At 43.2% G+C, this 21,223-nt stretch overlaps 1 long non-coding RNA gene across 1 annotated transcript in view; it reads left to right on the top strand.

Moving 5' to 3' along the window:
* The first annotated feature begins 3,940 nt into the window (after positions 1-3,940).
* LOC310844113 overlaps positions 3,941-21,223 on the top strand; it is a 48,896-nt gene continuing 31,613 nt past the window's right edge. Inside the window, exons 1-2 of the long non-coding RNA XR_014563949.1 lie at positions 3,941-4,199; positions 16,291-16,387. This is a non-coding gene — a long non-coding RNA (uncharacterized lncRNA). The remainder of the gene's footprint in view (positions 4,200-16,290; positions 16,388-21,223) is intronic.

The following is a 21,223-nucleotide window of genomic DNA, read 5'->3' as shown; positions in this document are numbered from 1 at the left end:
TGAAGTGACCAAGATAATAGAAACTGCCTGCTGTTTCAACTCTGCCCCAAAAGACGCGTCAGCTGATTATTTGCAGATGTTCTTTCTCCAGCTTGATGGCAAAGCTGTGCCTGTAAAGTCTTTTGAACTTGACTTTTTGTTCCTGGATTTGTTTTCTAATTGGCCAAGCATCCCGTGATCTGAAGTCACAACCTATACCAATTACAATATTTATTCATCTATTTTGCTCCAAGAAAAGGGAACTTAGAGCAACATTTATACACTTGTCGTGTCAGTTGGGAAGCCCTAGGAAATGGTGGAAGCCCCTCCCTTTGCTCAGATGGAGGAATGTGAGCTATGTTGACATAACTGGGTGCTGCCACACACACACAGAGTTCCCCTGCAAGCAGGGCCGTCTTAAGCATATCCGGCGCTGTGGTGCAAAGCTCCCTCCAGCAGGCCCCGCCCCCCATTTCCCAGCGTTGTCGACCATTTTTTAAGGGAGGATGATGCTGCCGGCGGGGCTGGAGGAAGCGGGCAGTGGTTGGAGGGGGTGGCTTCTCTGGTGGGGAAGAGGTGGAGGCTGGACGTGGTGCCTCCCAGCTCAGCTGGCCTCTTCGTGCCACAGTGGCCATGGCAAACAGAAGCTCCGGGAGCAGCGCTGCTTCAGCGAGGCAGGCGAGGGTGGCAAGTTGATGCCAGGAGGCTCTACGTACAGCCTCTGCTTCTTCCCTGGCGCCTCCCAGAACTTGGTGCCCTGGCACCCCGTGCCACTAGCCTCTATGGGTAAGACATCCCTACCTGCAAGCCCCAAGAAGGAGGCATGGTTGGAAAAACTGAAGTTTAGGCACTGATGGAGCCCTCTCTCCTCCACACTGGGACAATGTGCTGCAGGTTCTTCATGTGGGTCAAAACAGCCCACTCTCCAACAGGAACAGGACCCCACATCAGCCCAGGAAAATGGCAAAATTTACTGCAGGGAGACAGGAGGAAAATACACTCTAATCGGAGGGTCTTTTTCTTTCCAGAGAAGACAAAAAAAGTGTGCTATTGGAGAGATTTTGCTAACTTTAGTCTTTATGATAATATGAGTCTTGTTCAAGAAATTGTTTTTACTGTTTTTGGAAGCACACAGATGGGATCTGAATAAGCTGGTCTGACAATGAAGTCGGATAATGCTCTGCAGAAGGAAATCTGTTGTACATTACATTAAAGAGAGAAAGAAATTGGAGAAGTGACATAATGAAGTTAGATTTATTTCTTCAGCTGTTGAATTTGGAGATGATCCTGCAGAACTCTCAGGTTCATGCTTTTGCTGAGCTGTTAAGCATAAAGCTGTAATCCAAAGCATATTTACTAGGAACTGAGGATGCTATTCTGTACACACATATATGGGAGTAAGTCCCATGCGAAGGAGGAAATCTGCTTATCATCAGACTGTTGATTCTGTATGTTGGCTACTTGGCTGGCTAAAGCGAACAACAATCATTTGGTCAATTCAGCCTTGGTCAGACTAAGCTCAAGACCAAAGTCCTTTTTAAATAAAATAAAAGGGCTGAAGAATAAAAAAAAAACACTCTAGAAATAAATGCCCTTGAGGTAATGAGAACACTTCTCCACTATGAACGCTAAGGATTTGGCTATCAATGGGCAGTATAAATTAGAAAGAAACTTCTTCTCCTTCTTTCTTCTTTGGTGATCCGTAAGATTGTCTTTCATGAACCCAGTTTTAACAGTAAGTCCATAAGTGACTGTGGAGGCCAGTTCTGGATCCACACGTCCTTCCACAGTGGGGACATAGGTTTCTGGGCAGGAGTTGATCATGGTGAGGGTTGTTTTTTTTTAATAAAATATTTATTAAAGTTTTTGGAAATACAACAAGAAAAGTAAAAACAAAAACAAAAAAAGATGAAATACAAAGGGGGGAAAAGGAAAAATCAAAAAGAACATAAAACAGAGAATTGAAATCCATTAAGCAAAAAAGAAAAATCCATAAAAAATACAACAAATTTTCCCATTACTGATCTTTCATTAACTTATTTCCCTGACCTCCTCACACCTCCCTTTTTTGTATTCTAAGTCAATTATCCATTTCAGCAAATCCTTTCCCTCTTTTCAAATTTTTGTCCTGTAAATTTATCTTGAAATTAATATAACTTTACTTTCTCTCCTTTCACCAATTAATAGTCTATTTTTCCTAAATCTTTGTAACATTTCTGCTAAAATCACATAAATTAATTCCAACATCATTCTAACATTCATTAATCTTGCAGTGTTTCTGTAAATAGTCTTTAAATTTCTTCCAATCTTCCTCCACCGACTCTTCTCCCTGGTCTCGGATTCTGCCAGTTGATCACAGTGAGCGTTTGCCAAGTGTGCCTTCCTCTTAGCATGTTTCTCTCTTTATTCCTGAGTTTTAGCATCTTCAAAGCCCATGTTCTCCAATTGGAGCACTTGAGGGCCAGCGTTTCCCAGTTGTCGGTGTTTATACTACATTTTTAAAAAATTTGCCTTGAGAGAGTTTTTAAACCTCTTTTGTTGACCACCAGCATTACGCTATCGATTTTTAAGTTTGGAATAGAGTAGTTGCTTTGGAAGATGATAATTGGGCATCCGAACAACATGGCCAGTCCAATGAAGTTGATGTTGAAGAATCATTGCTTCGGCACTGGTGATCTTTGCTTCTTCCAAGAAACGAATAGTGTGGTGTAGTGTCGGACTAGGACCTGGGAGTCCAGGGTTCGAATCCCCACTCAACCATGAAGCTCACTGGGTGGGCTTGCACCAGTCACTCACTTACCTAACCTACCTCACAGGACTGTGGTGGGAATAACATGGAGAGGTAGAGACCTGTGTATTCCACCTTACGCTCCTTGGAGAAAGAAGTGGGATATAAATGTAATAACGAACTAACTAATTAACTAAACATTCTCCTTTCTCAAACGTCTCCATTCTTTGAAAAGGAACTTTTCTAGGGGATCTTTGGAAGCACATCAGAGGTAAGTGAGATTGGAATCTCACAAGAACTTTGTAGAGGAAAAGGAAAGGAATGATGTGACCGTTGTTGCTGAGGACACACAAGCTTTTTTTCATTTGTTTACTGATGTTGATTGCACAAATTGGTTTGTACTCTGCAATCCAAATCACCACTACTATCATTGTTGGCTAGATGCAGTCAAGTGCTTATTTATTTAAGAACATTTTAAACCAACCCTTCACTAACTAGCAATCTCAGGGTGGAGTGCCACAAAGCAAATAGGAAATAAAATAAAAATAACAATTACATGAAGATCAGATCAAAGGCCAGTTTGTTGTGTGTGTTTTTAACAACTCGAACAACAAACATAGCAAAAAGCAAATTGCCTGAGCAAATAAATATGCTTTCAGCTGACAAGGAAAACTCCACAGTCAGAGTCAGCTGTATATATCCGAGGGGCAGACATTCCAGAGGGAGGCTGCGACTGCATGAGAGGTCCCTCTTGTAGATTGCCACAAAAGGGATCTCATGATCTGAACTCGGAGGCAGGTTGGTTTGGAGGAAGATGCTCCTAGGAAGTATTTGTTTAGGGCTTTTAAAGTAATCATTTGAAGGGGCATACCTAGAGGTTAGCCAGGTGGGCCTCTGTCGAGGGTGCAGGTCCAGAAGGTCACAAAAACCATGCCTCTCTGAAGTGTAGGTGGGCTCAGCCATGACCCAAGACCAGATTTCAGCTCAAAAAGGATTTATTGTAACCATCAAGTTACAATATTGTTGCCATCAAGAGGGATGGCAAACAGAGACACTCAGCCCAGGCAACACACCTCCCCGCCTGTGATAGGTCGCCTTATGCTGTAACTGGCGAATCACAATGCTGGCCCTGTCACAGCAGGGATTGGCTGCCTGCCATCTGCCAGCAAATGTCATTGGAGGGTTTAAGAATCCTGTCTTTTGTGATGCAGGTGAAGCTCCTGAGCTCCAGGTGGCAGCAATGGCTAGGCTTGCAGTCTCCACTCTGGCTCACAGGGGCTAGGAGCCCACGCATTTGTGGCCACCCCCAGGCCGCTCCTCCGTTGCTCTGGGTGGCTGGATGAAGTCCCGGGCAGTTTGGTGGAGGAATCTGGCCACTGGCATGGGCCGTTGCAGCAGCCTTGCAGGGCTCCCTCTCCAGTTTGGTGGTTTGATTAGAAGTCTGACCGGAGCGCCCAGCATGACTCAGAGGGAAGAAAGGCAGAGAGAGCAGGTGAGAGTTGCAGCAGGAGGGAAAAGGGAGGGAGGCAGAGAAGTAGAAGGAAAAGGGGCAGAGCAGATTCAGTCCCCACGGGGATGGAGGAAATTGCTGGAGGAGCACAGAAAAGCAAACTTTCTGCATTTCTGGTCCCTGGTCTTTCCCAGCTTTGGAGGTACCGATACATCAGTGCCAGATTTACGTATAGGCTAAACAAGCTATAGATTGGGCCCCACTCTCTTTGGGCCTCCAAAAAAATTTAAAGGAAAAAACCCCACTGGATGTACATTTCCAAAATATAAGATAAAAAACAAATAAAATAAAACCAGTGTTGTGTGTTGTGTAGGCCCCTATGATGTTTTCCCATAGAATCATAGATGCTAAGGATTTGCAAGGATACTTATCTCTCATACCTATGTCTGCAGTCAAGAAGCAAAGTTACAGGGCCTTCTCAGTAGTGGTGGCCAGCTCCCTAAAATATCACTGGTTCGCTCCTTTCTATGTATAGAGTGCCTATATTCTGCATGGACTGGTTATTTTGTTATGTGCAAATGGCTTTAGATACCTATTAGGTCCATAAATTACCATATAGCATATATTCAACACAAAAAACAGTGACCTTTTGTTGTTGACAAAGGACAGCTGGACATGTAAAGGGCCCCATTGCCTTCAGTAGCTTAGGGCCTTGTCAAACCTAAATCCGGCCCTGGTGCCGGTACAGCTGTTTGACAAGGGTGCAAGGGAACCCAGGTGCACTTCTGACAAGCCCCTTGAATTTGACCCAGTAGCATATCGCCAGGCAGTGCAATGCCTTCATGACCTCTGTGAAATGATGTTGACAAGTTGCAAAACTCAACAAACAAGCAGCAGCATGCGGTCCATTTTTGAAGGCAGCCCCGTAAAGATCCCATTACAGTAGTCCAACCACGTGTTGTTTGAGGTTGCAGAAATACAAACTTGAGGAAGCATAATGTCATTGTGGTGACATAACATTTATTCTCTGTGACAATAATGGGAATCCTACAGAGAGTGTTTTTATATTTTTGTAAAATGGAGACGTCTGAATTGCATTAAGGTAAAGGTAAAGGGACCCCTGACCATTAGGTCCAGTCGTGGCCGACTCTGGGGTTGCAGCGCTCATCTCGCTTTATTGGCTGAGGGAGCCAGCATGCAGCTTCCGGGTCATGTGGCCAGCATGACTAAGCCGCTTCTGGCGAACCAGAGCTGCGCACGGAAACACAGTTTACCTTCCTGCTGGAGCGGTACCTATTTATCTACTTGCACTTTGATGTGCTTTTGAACTGCTAGGTTGGCAGGAGCAGGGACCGAGCAACGGGAGCTCACCCCGTCGCGGGGATTCGAACCGCCGACCTTCTGATTGGCAAGTCCTAGGCTCAGTGGTTTATAGCTGCATTAGACAATTGGTAACTTGAAAGGGCCTTCATTCGGCATTTTGTGGTCCTTCTAAAACACCAAACGAAACATTTTAGCCCAAGTGGAAGTAAACAAAATCATATGCAGCACAATTGAACCAATACGGAGCATCTTTAAATTCCACTGTGCAAGAAATGCTTGCCATTCGCTGGATCTTGCCCATGTTTATTGCTGTTCATCATGATTCTATTTAAATTTGGAAATTAAATAAAAAACACCACAGTGAAACACTAGAAGAAAATTTTCTCTTTATTCCCTTCTTCGCCGTTCTGCCTCCTTCTCTTCCAAGGAAACAAGATTAATGGCATTTTTACTGGAATCGGTCTATTACAAGATGATTACATTTAGATTAAGGAATGGTAGATTTATAGAGAACTCAAATATATTGAAGATGGAGAGCTCATTTAAAGGGCTGGGAAGAATTTATGGGTTGTAAATACAGATGCTTTTTATATATATAAAGAATGCTTGTAGTTTGTCAGTAAATGCAAGTTAGAATACAACCACTATTCTAAGCTAAGTTATTCTTCAAATGATCAGGTCTCTTATTCCACATTTGGTTGGGATTGGCAGTGTGCCCCTTCCAATCCACTTTGTCACTTGTTATGGGACAACCTTTTTCGCTGTATGCCTTTACAACGTGGGTGTAAAGTCTGGGTGTTACTGGGCTAAAACTTCCATCCTCCCTGACCGTCGACCATGGTGCAGAGAGGAATGGGGCGCTGATGGGAGTTGAAGTCCAAGAACACTGGAGGGTCCCAGGTCAGCTACCACTGTTTTATAGAACCAGCTAGTTTCTCTTGCTGCTTGCTTTGGTAGTTGAAGCAACCCTTTTGCTGCATTAAAATTGGAAGCACAGATCACTCCCGCACTGTAAAAATAATAATAAAGAATGAATACTGGTTCCTGGTGTGGACAAGGGCTGCTGACATCAGCAAGGGCAGTGATGTTGTGCACTTGCATGTTGTGGACGGAGACACTTCCTGCCTCCACCACCACCTCCCTGCTAGATTACCAGGCCGTGGATCCCAACAGTTCTCCTGAGCTAAGTGCACTTCTCAGCCATGCCCCATCTGAAGAGTGCAGTTGCTGAGCAGGGACCTAGATAGGGTGAGGTGGTACCTGAGGAACCCTTGGTTGAAAGTTGTTTCTATTCACAAAATGATGAATAGAAACTATTCATCTATTCACAAAATGATTCAACTATTCACAAAATGATCAAAGTTTTGTGGCACCTTAAACATATAGGACATGGGTTTTGGTGGGAATGTTCAGGGAGGCAGGAAAATATTTTTTTTTATTACTATCCTTCCTAATTTGCGCTAGCAAGTTCTATAACTTAGCAGAGTTTTACATTCCCCTTTTAAAGGCACAGTAGATATAGCTGGTTGCAGGCTTGTTTAAGCCTCTCAATATTAGAATCCTGGTAAGTTCCCTTATACCCCTCTTAAAAGAATAATCACGCCACAATCTTGTGTAAAGTATATAAAAGAAGTTTACTCACATTATCAGTTCACAGTTGGATCCCTGAAGGCAGACTTAATTACAAAGTATATACATGTGGATCTATCCCATATGGAGATAATCCCAGTGTCCACTGTTGGCTAAGAGCCAACAGAGCAATTCCAGCTAAAAGCTGGTCCAAGGAGGGAGGAAATCAAAGAGACAGAGATGGCTGCGTGCCTTGTCCTTTTTGTTACCTGGACAGGTAAGGCCATGCCCACCTCTAGTCACATGCAAGGAAGGATGCTCCAGTCCAGGAGGAAACAGGAAGTTTTGACTGGCTGGACCAACATCCCCTTGCATGTCCACTCTAGGAAAACAAGGAATGTTGTATTTGACTGTTCCCAGTGGATTACATCCCACAGTTTTCTCAGTAGTGACGCCACAATTCTGGAACCGTGGCCAGGGAGACCATTGTCAGTAGATATGGATATTTATGGATATTAGATATGGATATTAGATATGGATATTTAAATCCACAACCTAGGCATGCAACTCACTGGGCATTAGGCCTCTCTCTCGCTTTCTCCATGAGACCAAGTTTAGGAACTTGCCAGAATATGAAAACATGGTTATGAAGTGGACTCTAACTTATAATAAATTTGTTATTCTTTAAGGTGCCACAATACCCTGTTGCTTTATTCTGTATTATTATTGAATATATTAGTCACCATCCAATACAAACCAATATTCCAGGTGAGGCAATAATACGATTTAAAACTAAGGTTGCAATCCTATGCCCATTTACCTAAAACTAAGCCTTATTGAAGTAATGGGACTTACTTTTGAGTAGATGTGCACAGGATTGCACTGTAAGAGTTTAAAACACTAAAGAGCTTGCAGAGGCAACCCTGCACCCAGCTAGCAATATGCATAGCAGGGGTAGCCCTTAGTTGAATCGGAATAAAATTATTTTGCTTCTTTGTATTTGACATTATGAAGCTGTCCTCCATCATTTTCTTCAAGCATCTGCAGCTGTGCTCCCTAGATATATTTATCCATTTGAGTTCACCTTGAGCTTATCATATGCACATCACCATAAAATGATTGGGTTCAGTTAACAAGATGCTTTCTTGGGTATTAATAAAACAAAATGAAGGACTACAAATCTAAATCATCTTGGCCCAGAATCTCATGCCCTGGTGCCCAAAGACCTTACGCTGATCCTCATCATTCCTGGATATAATAATCACAAACAGCAGCACCATATAAAGATATAATTGAATGAGTTGTTAATGTGTGGGATGTGGAAAGCCCTGTTAGGAAAATTATGAGGTTGCTTTTGCTCTGTGACTCTTAGGAGCATTTCACAAATAAAAAGATCAAATCCGTTTAAAATAAAATAAAAAAATAAAATTGAGGCCATCACAGAAGGACTCTGTAGTCTGAGAAATACAAGTAGATATCAAGGCAAATGGCAAACATTAAAGCCTATGGAACAGATGTCACTCTTTTTTAATTAAATTTCTTAAACTTTCATTTGAAAACAGCATCGTTTTATTGTACTGAGTAGAAGGACTGAAGAACATAAGTTAACTGTCTGCTATAATTATTATATGTACCTGTCTCCTACTGAATATATCTATATATCTTTATCTATGCTGATAACACTCTTCTTCAATTTTTAAAAAATGTACCTTTCTATATCAAGTATAAAGCATAAATATATCTCCTATGAAATATATCTGTATCTATGCTGATGACACTCTTTTTTAACTATGAAGCATTAATCACTTAGCACAATAAAAATGACTTTAAAAGTTTATTTGCTCATACTAATCACTGGTACAATTCTTTTTAAAATTGTTAGATCATCAAAATAAAAGTGAGCTTTGTTAAAGTTCCAGTAGTATGAAATCTCTAAAAATAATCCACATCTATGTGTACTTTATCCAGTTCAATATATGCCAATTGTAGACTGCAAAAAAATGTTTCCAGAATTTTTAAAAAAACTATTTATATTTATAATATATAAATATTATATTTTTACAGATGGATGCATCTGGCTAGGTTTGCCCAGCCACAGTTGTGAAAGGATGGAGAGTTACTTTTTACACTAAGCCAGAACAGGAAAAATTAGGAATCATTAATGTGTATATTTCACATCAACAAATCAACCATATGCCACTGACATGTCTTTTAGTTAAACATTTCTCTTTATACATTTTATGGCTTAGGGCCCTTGTATCTATGGGACCGTCTCTCCTGGTATGCTCTGTAGAGGACCTTAAGGTCCGTGAATAATCATAGTTTAGAGGTCCCGGGCCATAAGGAAGTCAGACTATCCTCCACCAGGGACAGGGCCTTTTCAGTGGTGGCTCCGACCTGGTGGAATGATCTGTCCCATGAGACCAGGGCCCTGCAGGATTTAACCTCCTTCTGTAGGGTCTGTAAGACAGAGCTATTCCGCCTGTCCTTCAATTTGAATTAGCCTGATCCTCTATTCCCTTTCCATCTTTCCTCTTCTATGAAGAAACCCTTTCTGGGACCCCACATTTAAATTCTTCCCTGGCCTCCTTGTTGGCCCAAGTAGGACCAATTCAGTCGGCTAACCCTGGGGATTATCTAATTGATTTTTGAATTTTGAATTTTATTGTTATTCATGTTTTTATACTGTATTTTATGCTGCTTTTATAATTAAGTGTTTTAAATTTGTTGTTAGCCACACTGAGCCCAGTTTTTGAACCAGGAAGAGGGGGAATAAAAATTTATTATTATTATTATTATTATTATTATTATTATTATTATTATTATTATATTTTTGCATATCTCACCTTGAGAACATCTGATGAGAAAGCAACTGAGATTTGGTTTATATATATATATAAATAATAAATAAATAAATATTAAAAGATAGGCTAGAATATGGCCTCAGGTTGGGGTAGAGCCCTTCAGATGCTGTTCAACTCTGAGCATCCTCAGCCTGAAGGGCCAATAATGGATGATAGGAAATTAGTCCAACATTATCTGTAGGAAGCCACAGTGGCTATGCTTCCCTCAGATCATACAGGATTATAATCTGAAAATGCTATTACTATAAATTGAAATGAAAAATTGGGAGTCTGCTCATTTTTTGTAATGTATATGTTGCTTTTACCGAAATTGCAGAGCTATATTAATTCATTCCAATTGGAAAATAACTCAGGATAGGTATGGATTTGAGCAGAGACAGATTATGAATTGCCAAATCATTATTTCTTCCTTCCTTTCGGCTGCCACCACAAATGACAGCGGCAGCCATGTTGGCAGCCTGGCAGCCATTTTGCATCCATTCTGTGGCATTGTCCGGGGGGGGGGGGGAGGTTGCTGCCAAACAAACAAAAATGGTTTAAAATATCCAGGGGTTAAAATCTACATAGTAGACTTCTACCCCCTGAGGAGTTTGAAAAATAAAAATCTCAGAAATCTTCTCAGGGGGAAAAAGCAGAAACTATTTTACAGCTAATTCCATTGCCTGAACCTAATCTCCAATGAGAACTAAGCCTGGTCTACTTCTGTTTTCTTGTTTTAGCAGCCAGCTGAGTTACTTGATCTCATCAGCTTGAAGTGGACCTTTATTGATCACCAGAAAAATAGAATATCTATGAAGGGGGAAGATTTTTAAGTCCTGAAATGTAGTCCAATCCATTTAACTGAGAGGCACTTAGACCTGCTTCATAAGAAACCTTTCTGCACTCAGATACATAATGTGGGAGGTGTCAGTAACGCAAAGTGCATGTCCATATATTTTTCAGTGCTCTCCTCTGTAAAATGCACATCTTCTTGACACACTTGCAGGCCCAGGCTGTGCACACCCCCCCCAGATGTGTTACCAAAAAATGACACCACACCATTGAATGGGATCAAATCAGGCTACAACTTTTATTGACTACAGATGAAGAAGTTTGGCATAGGCCAGGCTTCATCAGCCTCGGCCCGCCAGATGTTTTTGGCCTACACCTCCCATGATCCCTAGCTATCCGGACCAGTGGTCAGGGATGCTGGGAATTGAGGTCTCAAACATCTGGAGGGCCGAGGTTGAGGAAGCCTGGCATAGGCAACAGGTAACTGTTATGTACTGAAATATACTCGGAGTCGAGAATGGAATTCATGTTCTTTATTCAGCTCATAGTGGTGAGGAGGAATGGAAGTTCCCCCAAAGTATCTGCTTTATATACATTATTTACACAATGGGCTGCATGTGATTGGCTAATTCCAGGATTCTCTTGTAGGCCAATCAGGTTGTGGATTCACTTCCATTAGGAGCTGGATTGGGTGGCTCCTGCGGACCAATCAGACTGCTGCATTTTGGATCCTATTGTTCTAGGACCAATCAGACTGCTGCATTTTGGATCCTATTCAACTCAGTACATAACACCCCTCCTCTCTAAGTTCCAGTCCTGCCCGGGAGGTCGCATTCATAGTCCTCAAGGTATGCTGGCCGCCTACATGTGCATTGCGGCCTGGGGTATTCCCTGGTCTGGGGTTCGGGTTCTGGCTCGAATAGGATATTGAGTAGGATATTGAATAGGATCCAAATTGCAGCAGTCTGATTGGTCCGCAGGAGCCACCCAATCCAACTCCAGGTGGAAGTGAATCCGCATCCTGATTGGGTGAATCCCGGAACTAGCCAATCACGTGGGGCCCATTGTGTAAATAAAGTATATAAAGCAGACATTTCGGGGGAACTTCCATTCCTCACTACTATGAGCTGAATAAAGAACATGAAATCCACACTCGAATCCGAGTATATTTCAGTAACCATTTATTTCTGGCCCGCCTGCTGGAAATGACATCAGGGTCAAACTGGCAGTGGGGATTCCTATGGCTTACATCAAATAGGGGGATCTCCACGAGGATCGGTGCCTTTAAGAGCACTGAGGCCCAAGCCACTGTCTGGGCATATGGACAGAAACAAGCCCTTCACGGATCCCTTTAATGGGATACCCTATTACTGGAGATGTAGGCGAGGGTACACCCCCCCCAAACAAAGACTCTGATTACCTGGGTGTTGGGGGCTGGTGTGGGCTGTTTGGATCCCCTGGGAGAGGACCTGAGGGAAGCCTGATTGTTCCCCCAGGCCCACCCCCGACGAGCACTACCATCTCCACCAGCCTGCCACTGGCCATTTTGGCAGGCTGGCATGGAGCTGGAGTTCATGCTCCGGCAAGACTAATTGCCAGCATTCCAGCTTTGCATTGCCAGGGGGGAGACACTGGCCGCAGGATGTGGGTGGCGCTGTGGTCTAAACCACTGAGCCTCTTGGGCTTGCCAATCAGAAGGTTGGCGGTTCGAATCTGCACGACAGGGTGAGGATATCCTATGCAAGGCAGAATGGATTGGGTGAGGTTGAAAATAAAACCACCACATAAAAATCCATCCCAGGGCTCGGTCGCCCCTTCCAGACACATCGTCTGAACTCTCATTGCAGGGCTGTAATGACTCTCTGCCACATGGGGCAACTGTCCAATGGTGCAGTTAGATAATTTTACCCTCTGTCTTACCTGGGGGACTCTTTAGATGGCAATATGTATTACTTCGAATTGTGGTAAGCCAAACCCGCTGCATTCTGGAGGGGCCTCCTATTCAAGGCAGGGTGAATTGGCCACTTCTTTGGATTCCCAGGTAAGGATGTTGGGGTAGGGCAATACAGCAACATGTCCCCGTGTTGCCTCTGGTGGCAAAACAGGTCAGAATGCTTCTGCTACAACTCATTTTGCTGTGTGGGGCTCAGGACCTTAGTTCCAAAGTCCTACCCTGACAACACCACTGGAACTGTCCCCAATATGGTGCTTGACCTGATGTGATCTGAAAGTGTCATCTGTGGTGATTCATTCACACTTACACATCAGAGGCGCTGGTGGCGCTGTGGTCTAAACCATCGAGCCTCCTGGGCTTGCTGATCAGAAGGTCAGTGGTTCAAATCCCCGCGATGGAGTGAGCTCCCGTTGCTTTGTCCCAGCTCCTGCCAGCCTAGCAGTTTGAAAGCACGCCAGTGTGATTAGATAAATAGGTACTGCTGTGGCGGGAAGGTAAACGACATTTCCATGTGCTCTGGTTTCCTTCATGGTATTCCATTGCGCCAGAAGCAGTTTAGTCCTGCTGGCCATGACCCGGAAAGCTGTCTGTGGACAAATGCCGGCTACCTCGGCCTGAAAGCGAGATGAGCGCCACAGCCCCATAGTCGCCTTTGACTGGGCTTAACCATCCAGGGGTCCTTTACCTTTCTACCTTTTTTACCGGCCGCCCCACAAAGCCGCCCTACCTAAAGAAGGGGTAAGCAGACTTGCTGCTCTCATGTGTTCTAAAGGGACAAGCAATAGAAAAGGAATGCACCAGCACTTTTTATCTAAAAGAACTGCATGCATACGTTGTGTTGGTCATCACACTCACTTACAAAAATACTGAGAATTAAGCGGACTCTATACCCAATAGCACTAGCCCAGCTAATATAGAAGAGTAGTAGTAAAGGGTAAAGGGACCCCGACCATTAGGTCCAGTTGTGGCTTACTCTGGGGTTGCAGCACTCATCTCGCTTTATTGGCCGAGGGAGCCGGTGTACAGTTTCCGGGTCATGTGGCCAGCATGACTAAGCCGCTTCTGGCGAACCAGAGCAGTGCATGGAAACGCCGTTCACCTTACCGCTGGAGTGGTACCTATTTATCTACAGTGGTACCTGTGGTTACGTATTTAATTCGTTCCGGAGGTCTGTTCTTAACCTGAAACTGTTCTTAACCTGAAGCACCACTTTAGCTAATGGGGCTTCCTGCTGCTGCCGTGCCGCCAGAGCCCGATTTCTGTTCTCATCCTGAAGCAAAGTTCTTAACCTGAAGCACTATTTCTGGGTTAGCGGAGTATGTAACCTGATGCGTATGTAACCTGATGCGTATGTAACCCGAGGTACCACTGTACTTGCACTTTGACGTGCTTTTGAACTGCTAGGTTGACAGGAGCAGGGACCGAGCAACGGGAGCTCACCCCGTCACGGGGATTCGAACCGCCAACCTTCTGATCGGCAAGTCCTAGGCTCTGTGGTTTAACCCACAGCACCACCCGCGTCCCAATATAAAAGAGTAGTAGTAGATAAGAATAATTACCCTCTAGAGGTTGTTCCTTTGGATGTGATTAGCAAGAGCAGATCCAACATTCTGGCTTTTCTTAAGTGGAAAACTGCTCAGCAAACACAGAAAACATGTGCAGAGTGGGTCTGCACCACTCTCACTGCATCTGCAGAGTGCTGTTGAAATGCGCACAATGTCAATGCATTTTGGATTACTCACCTGTCTCCCCAAACTGGCTGCCTGCATCTTTAATGCAGAATGGATGCCCATCTACGTCAAAAATGATGTTTCTCTCCAGCATGAGCAAGGAATGAGATACCAATCCTTCTGCTTCTGTGAGCGGGTTCATTCCTTAACCTTTACTCAGAAACATGCCCATCACTGTAAACATTTCAAGATGAGAAATAAGAGTGTTGCTAGCTAACCTTAGCAGAATGTTGAATTACTGGGATGCAGTTAGATGGTTCCTCGGGGTTTCGCTCCCCCTCCAAGCTGACTTTCCCATCCACTTTTGTTAGATATCATGATCTCGGGGCGTCTAAACCTGAACAACCAGCAAGGAACTGGCAGCATTTACAAAATGGTTATGATGTGTGCACGTTCAGCCCAGTCTGAAATAAGTTAACTCAGAATAGCAGCCGCTCTTTGCTGTTATAGCTGACTTTCTTCTAGGGTAAGAAAATAAAGCAGAGGGAAAGACAAGTTTCTTACTAAATCTTGACACCTTGATTGCAAATGGAAAATTAGCCATTTCCCACCCCCGGCATTTTAACATTTCGAAAGGTTTTCTTGGCAAAGCTTGTTGCCAACACAACAGGAGATATGAAGGGGAAATATTAACTGACCTTGATAACCGAACACCTTGGGGTGGGGATTGACTGGCCATTCAAGTGTATAAAACTGTACTGTACAAGAGAAGAAAGCTAGTAAGGCAGAAAAAATGGCTGCAAAAGGAACTATTTGGAATACATATATTTTCTAAAGTAAAGTATTGTTTATGAGTGAGCTTTGGTATGTAGCTATGTAGAGATTTGGTAATTTGGAGGATGGGAGAAATTTGCCCCGTTAACATTCATAGATATCACCTTGGCAAAGATGATTTCCTGGAGAATTAATGGCTGAGTGGTATTAATGGCCCTGCGCAATGCCTCAGGCCACCAACTGCCAGCCAGCATTTAATCTGCAGGAAATGCATTGTGCTTTGACTGCTGCTCAGAATGAGTATTCAGCCTGTTGTTCTGGAATATCTCTCCCTCCCTCTCTCTTTTAAGGGATAAAAGGACCTAGAATTCAGAGTCACACCCCCACCACTCCCACCCATAATTTTGCAATCAGACTCAAAAGAGCAGTGAAAATGCACATTCTATGATCCGAATGAATTATTCCAATTATAGACACATGTATGCTTGTTTGCATTGCCTTTTTTCCTTCAAATTACCAAATGGCAGGCAGTTTTATGGGTGAAATAGAGAACATGGAGCGGGTGTGTGTGTGAGAGAGGGATATAGAATATGAAAGTGTATGAGAGCTACACCCCACAAGTACTATATAAAAAGGAAAGTAATCTAGATTAGATGTTACAGTCTACTGATCATTGAGAGCCCCACTTAGAATGCAGCCCCCCCCCCCGGTGTTGACTGGGGGAGATTAGGATGCTGTGCAGACCCCCCTCTCTTGTCCGCCTCTGTGGGCAGAGAGATGCGCCACTGATGCAGGACCAACGTTTGGTGGCCCCAAGCTGCAGCTTGACAGTGTCAAAAAGTCATAGCTCTCAACCTTCCCTTTTTTTGCGGGAAATTCATTTATTTGAGTGCCGTTTCCCGCTGCTTCCTGCTGCTATCCCAGATTGTTAGATATCCCTTAGACTGTCCCCGGGACAGGTGAGGCTGCTGATCCCTTATTTTCAAATCTGAAAGTTGACAGCTATGAAAAGTGTGCCAGCAGTAAATCACACCGTTCAAAGTTGGAGTTAACTCTTTATTAGCAAAAACATGATCTTCACAGATTTGGCAGAATATCATGCCTAAGGAGCACAGCAGTTCACCCACAGCAGTCTTAACCCATCAATCAGTTGCTGAAACTGAAAGTCTCTGCCTCCTCAAAGGTATCTTAATTCCCCTCCTCTCCAGGGCTTTCCCCAAGCAATCAGAGACTGTTCCACCCATTTCGGCCCTCTTCTGGTTCAGGAAGACAAGAGGAGCTTGTTTGCTGTGACTTCTGGAAACGGTGAGTAAAAGATTCACTTGTTTGCAAAGCTAAGTGTCTATGATTTATTCTATACTAAGTATTTTTGCAGGAAACATTTGTTTAAATTTAGATGAGGGCACATGTAAATCTAACCAAGTTTTAATGTGCTTGGAGCAATCACCATTGTGCTTAACTCTGTTACCGGAGCGTAGGAATCTCTCTTCCAAACCTCTCTCTCCAACAATAACAGCATCAGGAACAATTCTCAACAAGAGAAATTGCTGAATTATAACTCATTACCAAACTAAAAACCTGGTCTGAATAGAGATATTGGATTCATGTCCTATTATACATGCTAAAGCTAATTTTGGTCATCTATCCGTGCGCTGCTTTGGTTCGCCAGAAGTGGCTCAGTCATGCTGGCCACATGACCTGGAAGCTGTATGCCGGCTCCCTTGGCCAATAACATGAGATGAGCGCTGCAACCCCAGAGTCATCCATGACTGGACCTAACGGTCAGGGGCCCTTTACCTTTTTATCCCTTTAAAAATCCCTTGCCCTTCCCTGTGGAACCAACTGCCATCATTAACAGTCATCAACACTTATAAGGTTGTAGCAACCTCTGCTTCAGAGTATCTGAAGAAGTGTGTATACATACGAAAGCTCATACCTAGAAAGCTTATACTTAGTTGGTCTTTAAGGTGCTACTGGAACATCTTTCAATAAATTAAAAAAATATATCTTTCACCATTGTTATTTATTACGACAGACCAATATGGCTGCCTACCTGAATATGTAATTCTCAACAGGGAAATGGTGCAAGGAGGAAAAGAGTTAAGCACTCCTCCACACCCCTGTCTCATAATCTCAATCTGGATTAGGGTCCCTATGGGACTGATTTGTGAAAGAGGCAGTAGTTGTAAGTCTGTGGTTTTCAAAGCATGTGTTTAATGTGTATATTAATAATATACACATAATATACACAAATAATATTATTATTTGTATAATAATATACAAATAAGGTGAATTTTGTCTTATTGCTGACAGCTGTTGTGGTTTTAGCACTCTAAATCATCAATTTAACCTCTAAGAACGACTATCAGTGCCACTTTTAAACAGTTGCCTCTGTGATTTCTAAGGGGAAACCTTATGTATGATCTGCCTTAGATTTGGCCAACCCCTTTCTTAATTAAGTTTACATTGAAAATATGTTTTCTATTGTCAACTGACCTTTTAAATGCTAATGGCAAATGTAACCTCTGAAGTGTTATTGCAATCTTACGACTGCACTATTAATGCCATCTTTGTGTTGTCAGATTTACGTTGATACCGTGAGATAACTTTCTCTTGATTCATGAAAACCTAAATTTCATTTATCAGATTTTATCTGATGCTTTGGTAATTGTGATACAAGTTACCATTATTCTTGCAAACAGCCTGTTTACAATTTATTCTCAATCAATATAATAACTTGTATGCTTCTGGTATTCTGTGAAATGGGTTAACCTTCACAATTGGACATGAGAGAAAGGGGCTTGGCATCAGCCTGGGCAGTATGGTCTATTCTACCAAGTGAAAGCATTCAAGGGAGCAATCCAATGGCAAGTGGGGATTAGACTGGATCCCAAACTCATTCAGCTTGGTCATGTGACCTGGCAAACTGGCATAGAATATTTTTAAATGCTTCTTTCCCCTCTGCTAGGATAAAATATGTACTCTACTGGTGTCATCGTAGTGTTGTAAGCCAAAAATGGTTTATCTTCTGAGTTTACGCCAATAAAACTCAGAGACAAGAGGAGTTAGGAGTCCATTGTTGTTTATTGCAAAGCAATAGATTACAGTCGAATCTTTACGGAAAACTGCAACCCACCCAAGGGTCAGGGCGGTGGTATTTATAACATTTCAAACAAAGGATTTGAATTTTCACCAGTCATGTACATCATTACCCCATTTCATGTTTAATACACATGCGCAATTAGTGTTGCAAACTAAACTTTGATTCTCACCGTGATCAAACTAACATTGTGTTAGTGTGCATGTTGGGAACCTGTGTTACGTGTAGCCCTTTGCAACATGTATCAACTTATGTTCTAGCTTATGAGCTGTATCTCCGTGATTTATGTCTTAGCTGTCCTTCTGTCCCAGTGGGGGACGGCATCTTGCAAAATCATTAGTTTCTTAAAGCAACAGGTTACCATAACTTCTCTGTTGGGGGCATATTCAAGGATTTATAGGGGTTCACATTATCACATTCATTGTGGCCCTTTGGACCACTACCACATAAGGAAGAGTTGAGACATCAATGTAGCTATTTATTTATTTTTAACTAATAAGTGTATACAGTAGGGATGGAGAATGTATGGTCTGCCCAGTTGGGCCCTCTAGTGACACAATCTGGGGTGGCACCACAGCCACCAATAAATCTTTGCACTTGACATGGGAGCCCTGCGTTGTGTGGCGAGTTCCCGTCCCCTCCCCCAGTGGAAATAAAGACACATGACACAGATATTTGAGGTTAATGGGCTAAATATGGCCACAACTTTATTGGTTACAGGTGATGAGTGGTATTGGCTTAGGCATTGGTCCTAACCAACTATCCGGCTTCAGCCCATCTGCTTGAAGTCCGGCAAGGGTTAACCACTAGTAGGGGGGGTCCTGCTGATGCACATCAACTAGGAATTCCCCCGGGATCACCGCTCGGGGGTGTGCCTTAGGCCCTCACCTCCATAGGCTTCGGACAGGGCCACGCCCCCCGGAATCCTTTATCGGACTACCCTTCAATATGCGGGGCAGGTGATGGCACTTCCTCCCCTCTTCCATCTACAAAACAATACCAATACCAATGCCTAACCGCCAATACCAAGAAAGTTGTGGCGATTTGCTTTGAGGTAGGAGAAAACCAAGTGGCTGGTGCCAATTTGCCAAGTGGGAAAATTCCTACCAGGCCCCTTAACGGCGACCAACCGAGGTCCATAGCAAGGTCAAAGACGGAAAAACCTTAAAGGGCGGGAAGGTGGGAAACCGGAGCAGCTGCAGGCGGCAAAGAGGGAGATCCCTGCGTTAAATGGAGCAGGCCACACCCCGCAGGCCAGCCGATGACGCGATCGGGATTCCCTCAATCGCACGGGGGCCGAGAGCCAGCCCCCGCGCGCATGGTGGGAGGGTGAAGCCCGCAACCCCACCTCCTTTCTACGTCGGAAGTGGCTTTAGCAACACTAAACACTGGGCACTGTGGAAAATACAACATTGGGCCAACAGCTTCCTGGCCTAGGGCACTGGCATCACCAGGCAAGCCCATCTGGAAGGAGGGTCCGAATCTTTCATATATTTCCAACAATGCTCAGCATCCTGCAAAGCCAGGGGTTTCAAGTGGGGCTAGTGGCAGTGCCAGGGAGGTGAGGTGGCAACCCAACCCAGGCCTAGTCAGGGGACAGGTGGAACCAGTGGGGCTCTTTCCTAGCAGTACGTTGAGCCTGCTTACGCCTTTTGCTGGTCATGGCAATCTCATAAGTTGCACAACTCTCCCCCCAACACACACCAAAATCTTTTTTTTCAAATAATAATTTTTATTAATTTTAAAATATTAATTATAATACATACCACAAAACTTCATCATTTATACAATCTTTTTTTGGACTTCCCTCAGCACCTCTGATGATCCACCGTTTTAACCACTTCTTATGCATTTCTTAAATTCTTATTACCTTTAATTGTCTTAACTATAATTCCAATAACACTCCTCACAAAACGTCTTGCAAACCTATGAACATAGTCTGGTCATCACAAATACTTTTCAAATAATCTGTAAACTTACTCCAGTCTTCTGTGAATTTCTGGTCCTGCCGATTTCGGATCTTTCCTGTTAGTTTATCCAATTCTGCATAGTCTATTAATTTCATCCTCCATTCTTCTTTCGTCGGTAATTCTTCTTGCTTCCATTTTTGGGCCAATAATATTCTTGCTGCCGTTGTTGCATATAAGAACAGCTTACATTCCTTTCTATTTATATCACCTCCTACAATGCCCAATAAGAATGCTTCTGGTTTCTTTATAAATGTATATTTCAACATTTTTTTCATCTCATTATATATCATCTCCCAGAAGCTTTTCACTTTTTTTCATTCCCACCACATATGATAAAATGTTCCTTCTTTTTCTTTACATTTCCAACATTTATTACTAACTTTATACATTTTAGCTAATTTGATGGGTGTAATATACCATCTATACATCATTTTCATCACATTTTATTTTAAGGCTTTGCATGAACACACACACCAAAATCTGGAAGTGGGAAGATTTAAATTTTTGTCTGTGGGAACAGAATCGCCTAGGACTTGAGCCAACCCGTGTTGTTCTGGAGCTCTGCAACATCTTTAAGAAATGGTTTTGAGGGAATGCAGTGCACCTGTCTCTGAGGAAGAATAATCCTTAAATTGAGATGGTTCATAAAATCATAGAATTTTAGAGTTGGGAGGGACCCAAGGATCATCTAGTCCAACCCCCTGAGATGCAGGAATCTAAGCTAAAGCATCCATGACGGATGGTCACCCATCCTCTGCTTACAAACCTCCAAGGAAGGAGAGTCCATCATCTCTTGTGGGAGTCTGTTCTACTGTCAAACAGCTCTTACTGTCAGAAAGTTTTTCTGTATGTTTAGTTGGAATCTCCTTTCTTGTAACTTGAAGCCATTGGTTCGAGTCCTGCCCTCCACAGGAGGAGAAAACAAGCATGTTCCCTCTGAAAGAAAGAGGGGGGGGGGACTCACTTTGTACGATTCACAAACACAGAACAGAACAAAGCTCTCATCCACAGTGCAGTTAAATGAGGCTGTGGAAGCCTAGGTTATTTCCTACAATTTTTAATGTGAATAAG

Source organism: Podarcis gaigeae (genome assembly GCF_964106915.1).
Source record: "Podarcis gaigeae genome assembly, chromosome: 4".
Taxonomy (NCBI): Eukaryota; Metazoa; Chordata; class Lepidosauria; order Squamata; family Lacertidae; genus Podarcis; species Podarcis gaigeae.
This window is presented reverse-complemented; position numbering and strand designations above follow the sequence as displayed.